The 8,020-nt window shown below is 35.3% G+C and overlaps 1 protein-coding gene across 11 annotated transcripts in view; it reads right to left on the bottom strand.

Annotated features, from left to right (window-relative positions):
• Positions 1-8,020, bottom strand: part of LOC135208623 (uncharacterized) — a 292,063-nt gene that overhangs the window by 218,312 nt on the left and 65,731 nt on the right. For 3 of the 11 annotated variants that reach the window (XM_064241002.1, XM_064241000.1, XM_064240999.1), the window contains one exon: positions 1,072-1,200. The exons of 7 other annotated variants lie outside the window; for them this stretch is intronic. The gene's annotated coding sequence lies outside the window, so the exon portion shown is untranslated. One more of the 11 variants, XM_064241004.1, reaches the window with a different exon arrangement.

Raw genomic sequence — 8,020 nt, 5'->3', positions numbered from 1 at the left:
TTGCTACAGGAACAGAATTCATAATGGACTTTACAACGCAACCCACGAGACAAAAGACATGTTGCAGGCATTCTTACCACAAAGCGAGAAAATTTACCTGGAATGTTTTCGAAAGAATAATACCCTGTGACATTAGTACGCTAAATGACGTTAATATTCTCCTCCCCGCTAAACGACGCAAACATATCACTTCTTAAATTACCTTTCCCAGAGCCATTGCAATGAGAAATTATGTCGCTTTTTCCAACAGTAAATTTCAGCAGGAAAAGCATTATTTTTCCAGCATTTGAATATTGAATGAATGGAAATGTACACGAGTATGTTACGCTGTCTGTAATTCTATACCATATTAATTATATATATATATTATATATATATATATATATACTATATATATATATATATATTTATATATATATAAAAATATATCTATATATATATATATATATATATAGTATATAATAACCTATATATATATATATATAATATACTATATACTAATATAATATATATATATATATATATATATTATATACTATATTATATATATATATATATACTATATATATATATATATATATATAAATATATATATATTATGTTCACTACACACCTTTTCCCTCTGCTGCAACCCTTCGAGTTTTCGGCAAAAATTCATCACGTGAGGTTGATGGCCCCACGTTTTGCCCCCAGGACATTCGTGGTCCTCTTGAGCCAATGCAGAGCCGCCTCAGACTATCAAAGACAGGGGCACACACATAGAAATGTCAAAAATCTCAAGGCTGTTAGCCCACTTCAACCGATTTTTTGCTCGGTTTTTATTCCCAAAATACCAAGCTGCTTGAAAACTTACTTCGATTTGGAAGTCCTATGTGTTTGTTTGTTTGTTTGTATGGCGTTTTTACGTTGTATGGAATCAGCAGTTATTCAGCAACGGGACCAACGGCTTAAAGTGACTTCCGAACCACGTCGAGAGTGAACTTCCACCACCAGAAATACACATCTCTGACCCCTCAATGGAATGGTCGAGAATCGAACTCGCGGCCACCAGGTGGCAGGCCAAGTACATACCAATCACGCCACTGAGGTCCTTTGAAGTCCTATTTGGGCTGTACAGTCTTTACTCGTCTCAAGATTTTCAGCAGCAGTGCTTGGGGACCAAGCCCCAAAGAATCATGGCGTCCCTTCTCACCAACGTCCCTGGAAATTGAACAGATGATTCGTAATAGAGCGTAAAGGGCTAACAGCACCTATTCACTGGGTATCCCCAAAACCCTCCCTCAAGAGGTTCATCGAGATCTGTACTCCCAGTGATTTTTTTATTTAATTTATATAGATTTTTGGCATTCTGCCAAGCACTGGGGCAACTAAGGGCATTCAGCATTGAAACGGAAATTGAGAGTAAACGGTTTGAAAGGTGTAACAGGAGGAAAACCTCGCAGTTGCACTATGAAACAATTGTTAAGAAAGGGTGGACAGTAAGATGGAAGAAAGAGAATATGAACGGAGGTACAGTAAAAGGAATGAAAGGAGTTGCAGCTAGGGGCCGAAGGGACGCTGCAAAGAACCTTAAGTAAGGCCTACATTGCACCGAATGAGGTGCACTGACGGCACTAACCGCCTACTCTCGGTGATGACTTAACAGGAATTCTTTAAAGCTAGATATTAACAAGCTGCCCTTCTTGGGCATTTACGTGACCAAGGAAGAAAGGAAGTTCCAGACTGGAGTTTATACACAACATATGAACCTGAGCCTCTGCCAGAGTGGGCATGATGAATACTCATGGAGATAGAATCGTGGTTAGCCCTTTTTTGCATAGTAATATATCTGTACTTGTCACTACACAGTCAAATAACATTATTTATCTACAACAGAGCTTCCCAAAATTTGTCCACGTTTTTATAAAAACAACAATGAGGCGTCTAAAACTCATTTTTCGTACCCTCACGGCGTTAATTCTCATTAAAATCTGAAAAAAAACTACCTCGTAAATATACTCCTAATTCTGGATATTAAATATGATGAATTACCGTATCACTACACCACTTGCCACAAATAAAACATTTTATCAAATGTGTACACGTGGTTTTGCACTTACCAACCTCATCGTCCTACGCTTTTTTTATTTTTTTTTTTTTTGGTGAATGACCAGCGAGTCGCTCCCATGCCTGGAATTTATACTTTTAATATAACTGTGACTGAACGCAAAAAAAAACTTGCACATGCAAACATCTAGTGACAAACTATATGCGGACACTCAAATAGTCCGTGAGAGAGAGAGAGAGAGAGAGAGAGAGAGAGAGAGAGAGAGAGAGAGAGAGAGAGAGAGAGAATGATTAATGAAATTCTGGCGCATATTTTTCCTACACTAGCGCCCACGGGCTACATCAAAAGAAATTTTTTTTTTCTTTACAGTCCAAAACATTTTAAAACGGATGGTCCAATTTGGTACTATGCTGCATCAGCCTTGGCTGAAGTAAAAATATATTAATACATATATGTATATATAGGCTAAAAAATAACCAGTGCAACCATGAATGTCCAAATGGAAATCAATCTGGGAGAGATAAAAGAGTCTTGACTAGCACCTAACTCTCCCCCCTCCCAACCCCCCCGCCCCCTCTGGGAAAACTCGATTTAAAACAAATAAAGAAACGTAAATTTGGGTCATTTTCCCTCTCAATTTCCTTTCAGAATCGAACTATGGTAGATTCCCATCAACCGCGCATTTGATGTCTAGGTTAGTCCATTACGACGCTCCTGATTGGCTGTTGGTAAGCTGATAAGCCAATCACGGGGATGGAAACTGTCAGTCTCTCTCGAGAGTTCACATCCTACCTATGTGAACTCTCGAGAGAGACTGAGAGTTTCCAGCCCTTTGACTGGCTTTTCAAAAGGCAATCAGGAGCGTCGTAAGGAACTGGCCTAGACATCAAATGCGCGGTTGATGTGAATCTACTATAGACGGTTACACTATATCAAGATTACTTTGATCTCTTTTATGTCTTTGAATCTCTAACCTTTCGGGGGTTATTTCAGTCTGACAATTTGAGAACGTGAGCACTGAGAGGCCTGCAGCCTCATCCCCAAAATACCGCTGAGACGCACTACCAAGAGACTTCCAAGTGATGCATTTCAATAAAAAGGACTTGAATATAACTGTGTTATGAGCTCTAAAGTTACTGTCCATAAAAGGTATTTATATCTATCTGCATGGATTCATTCCTTGTAATCACAAGCCTTATAATAAAAGCATAATTCGTGTGATAACCCTTGGCGTTCGATCCTTTCTTAACATCTTAATATTCAAATGAACCCTATGTTAATTAACGAGGAATGACCCCACTAACAAAGCACACACAAAAAAATGTTAATGAGAGATCATGATTTTAATTTTTCAAGCGTGTTTAGTTTTTCTTATATCTAGAAAAGGAAAAAAACGTTTCTGGGAGACAACGAAGAGCCAGACTAAGAATTCAGCCCAAATCCCACTAAGATATAAAAAATAGCCCGATATATAATATATATTTTTTTTCTTTAATTTCTTTAATGATTTAGTACTTCTTATAGGCCGTGCACTACAAAGAGGAGACCGTACCATGTTAAGTTCGACAGCACTGTGAAATGCGCTTCCGATGGACCATGTTATCACAGTTATCAAAGATACACCGGCATTTGCAAACTTCAGCTCCCCGTAAATACAGGTTTTATCAGTTCCCCTGTGACTCCCACACTATTTTACCACCTAGTACTGTACTCCCAGACCCATTTTTTGACCCCTCAATTCCAATTTAAAAGTTAAAATATCTAATCGAACCGAATGCTTGTCACTGGATTCTGCTCCCTATAAATTTGCACGAGCTGTGTTTAAACTTACACTTTCATAAAAATGATTTGGTTATTGTTTTATGTCATTCCTTGATGCCAAATGACTTCGGAGATGTCGTACTATGTAAACTGAAGATTGTAAAGGATATTACAGTACAAAACAGTCTGCTTCGCATAAAGTGATTTAACCCTTTAACAACTGGTAGGATTAGCATCACTTCCCTTGTGTTTTCCACGTCAAATACGAACACGAATCGTTTGCTTATTTCCCCGCGAACAGCAGAGGCTCCAACTCCCTAGAAATGCAAACCAGCGACAATGGCAACGACCGAATGACGACAAATTCTCGGACATCCAAACCCCAGTCCTTGATCGATTCAGAAATCTAATTAATGACTCCCTTGTGGAACATAAGAGATCTTTTGATCCAATTGAGCAAAATTCCGTTCGTTAGTTGTCTATTCATCTTCCTGACTGATGTGTACAGATGTCCTCACGTCCTGTTCTTGACAGACGTGAGATGTTGTTAACGAACGGGCTCCTTGGGCAACCGTCACCAAGGAAGGCCCCAAGGCGGAGATTATAATAAAAAAAAACCGTAAGTATCATAATATTAATTGGATATGAATATAAGTCGCATCAAAAGCTGTACAGAGAAGATGCTAAGTTATTTTTTGCTCTCTATATCCAGGAAAGAATATTTAATTTTTTACCTATGCCCACAAAGGAATGATTCCATTTTCTACAAAGGAATTATTTACATTTTTTTAAACTATGTACAAAAGATATATGTAACATTTTATCTCTATCTACAAAAGAATTATTTAATTCCTTATCTTTATCTACAAGATTATTTTTTTCTGTATCTACAAAAGAATTATTTAATTTTTCATCATTGTCTACAAAATAATTATTTAATTTTTTATCTTTATCTACAAAAGAATGATCTAACTTTTTACTTTATCAACAAAACAATCGCTTAATCTTTTTCTTTATCTACAAAATTATTTTTTTATCTTTGTAAATAATTACCTAATATTTTACCTTTATCTACAAAAGAATTATTTAATTTTTCACCTTCATCTGAAAACCAGTTATTAATTCTTTTTTACCTAAATCTACAAGCGAAGAGAAACGGAACCAATTCCACTGGGATATATTAAAAATAAAAGCACTAACTTACTTCCATTTCAAGAAGAAAACGAAGGACCTGCGTATTTTCGCTTTCCAATAGGACGCAGAAACATATATATATAAAAAAAATCTATCACTTATTTGGTTTATTCAATCTATCAAGTCTCTGACATTCAATATCGACAGGCTTCAATCACAGCTATACGTAATAAAATATATCGTTCCATGGGCCCCAATCACGATTTTCTATATTTTTGTCAGGAGGAACATTCGTCACGCACGTAACCTGTATAAAACTGGGTTGTCAAGGTACGACTTAAACATTACGATGGATATTGCATATATACTACATATACGTATATATAATATTTTATATATATATATATATATATATATAATATATATTATATATAGTATATATATGATAAATATATATATATATATATATATATATATATATATATATATATATATATATATATATAATGTATATTTGTATATATATAACTTGTTTGATTAAGTTTGGACCAAGGGTGCATACTTATTTAACAGCATAAGCATATTCATATACCTTTAGTGTCAGCACATAACATATGAATATAGCTTTAACTAACCAGTCAAAACTTCTATATACCAGAAGTATTCCAACTAATCCTCCATCACTAACGGTCTTTAAATCCCACCCACGCTCATCCTACCACAAATAAAGTGAAGGCAAACTGAATTTGTTAGATACTGCTGCTGTCCGACACAACATCGTCCGGCTTAGATCGTTATGGCATTAAACATTTCCAAGGCATAACAGAAGCACTGAGGTAGATGCTCCCTAATTCTGTTCCTAAACAATGACGTCTTTGTGAACTTCTGTTTCCCTTTTGTTTCGAGACAACATTCCCCGCGGAGACTTTATATTTTCTTTTTTTGTATTTAATAAACAGCCAAGAAATTATATATATTTCCAATGAAGATCTATATAACGAAAAACTCCCTTTCATGAAAACGAGCAAAGATTATGAAAAAAGAGCTTATTTTATCTTAACAGCAACTCTATTAGTGAATGCATAATACCAACGATAGATAAGACAGAGTGGCCATTCTCATCGGACTTAGCATCTAAAAATATATGTATACATTTGCATACATTTATGCATAATGATTAATATATATGCACACATGTATTTACGTGTATATCACACGAGAGAGAAGAGCGGTTTCATATTATGAAAATGATAATCGATGCGCCAAAAGCAGACAGACAGACAGAATACTTGGAAGTAAAAAAAAAAAAAAACTTCGACTTCTTTCTTGCATCATCGGAAATGTAAATTCAACGACACGGAAATAGCTCCCCGAGATCCGCGAGTCGAAAGCGACCCGGGACAAGAAAAATTAGGATCTAAGATAAAACGGAGAAGATTGTGACTGCAATATTCCCGGCCTCTGATTTAATGTCTCCGGCAGAACCAGCAGTTCAAAAGGCGGAGTTCCGGACCTGCTTGAAGATTTGAGTGTGCGGTTCGTACTTCGACAGTCTCCTTTTTTTTGCTTACTCGGGGAGTATGCCTACAAACTACTTTGTTGTTCTTGTTCTTGTTCTTGTTGGGGGTTAGAAAAGGACTACGGAAAAGCCTCAAAAGGTCTGAAAAGGGTATTTCACGTTGGGTTAAAGATACAAGAATTTTAAGATAGGATAGTTATGATTTATTTATTAGAATGAACGTGTAAAAAATAAATAATGTGCATGGTAAGCAGTAAAGAAAAATTATTCATAATAAAACAGCGTATATATTCATTTAAAGTTTCGTTGGTGAAACAATGCCCTATTTAGCCGTAGATTTTGGCACATTTTAATTTACGTTAAAAGTTAGGAATATAATGTTTACAACTTATGCGTTGAGGGGAAAATCTTGCACACGTCCCGAGTTTTAGGTCAGAAATTCTCTTCTCATATTGCGGCATATATTTAAATTTGGGAAAAACGAAATCAAACTGCTTCACCCATAACTTCTACTTCGCACCTTTGGCCTCAAATTACAGATCCAGCTTTTTAAATTATGTAATCTATACGGCCTTACTTCATAGTATTTATAAATTTACGTTGTTTGAAAAGCATCTGGCTGTGAATTTTATTTGAAAGCTTGGAGAACCCTATGAATTAAAACCTTCACAGATGTCCATGTTCAAATTACAATTTATTGGTTAAACCATTGTCGAACTCAATAATCTCCAGGAAACTTATATCAATTTTTCTTGTATTTATCTGAATTTACCTTTGGATGGAAAAATGACACTTTTAACCTCGTTTGAACGAAACTTTTGACCTAAATTTTCTTGGAAATTACTCGTTTCATATCTTTCCGGAATTCATGAACTTAAAATCTTTGTTTTGAAGCTTGAATTTATTATAAAATCTTTGACACTGTGTTTTCACTAAAACATGAACCTTTGAAATAAACTAACAAACCTGCCAAATCATGATTGCACTTAATGCTCTCAAGATGGTATAAAGAAAAAAAAAAAACCATAGAAGCTCTCCTACGACAACTGGCTGTTTTGTCTGAAATAGTGTATGTTCAAATAATGATATCGGTACTTGAACATGTTTGAGTTTAGCTAAACTTCAAATACGTTAATAAAATAGAGACAGTACAATTCTGTAAAACCTAAATTAGATTGAATCACTATACCACGAAACTTAGAATTTTAAATGATTTGCCAAAGAAATTGCAGCTAACATAAAAATACTCAAATCTTAACCCCCCCCATTTTTTTTTTTTTTTTTTTTTGCTAAATGCTGGACTTTGTCCAATGACGTTTCACCTACGGCGTTCATTCCCAAACTACCACTAAAAGGGAAAATCGGTAAAGTTTAAGAAACACGAAGATAACTCATGAAAAGCACTGTTCGAAGACTGATAATTCTACTTGAAAACACTATACCGTAACAAAAGTCACGTGATACACCAAGTGATGATCGATCTAAGCTCACCAGGACGAGATACATAAAACTAATCTAACCCTACAATCACCAAAGAAAAAAAAAAATCCCAAATCCCA

This window comes from Macrobrachium nipponense, chromosome 35 (genome assembly GCF_015104395.2).
Source record: "Macrobrachium nipponense isolate FS-2020 chromosome 35, ASM1510439v2, whole genome shotgun sequence".
NCBI classification, from domain to species: domain Eukaryota; kingdom Metazoa; phylum Arthropoda; class Malacostraca; order Decapoda; family Palaemonidae; genus Macrobrachium; species Macrobrachium nipponense.
The sequence above is the reverse complement of the archived record's forward strand: the minus strand, read 5'-3'. Positions and strand labels throughout refer to the sequence as shown.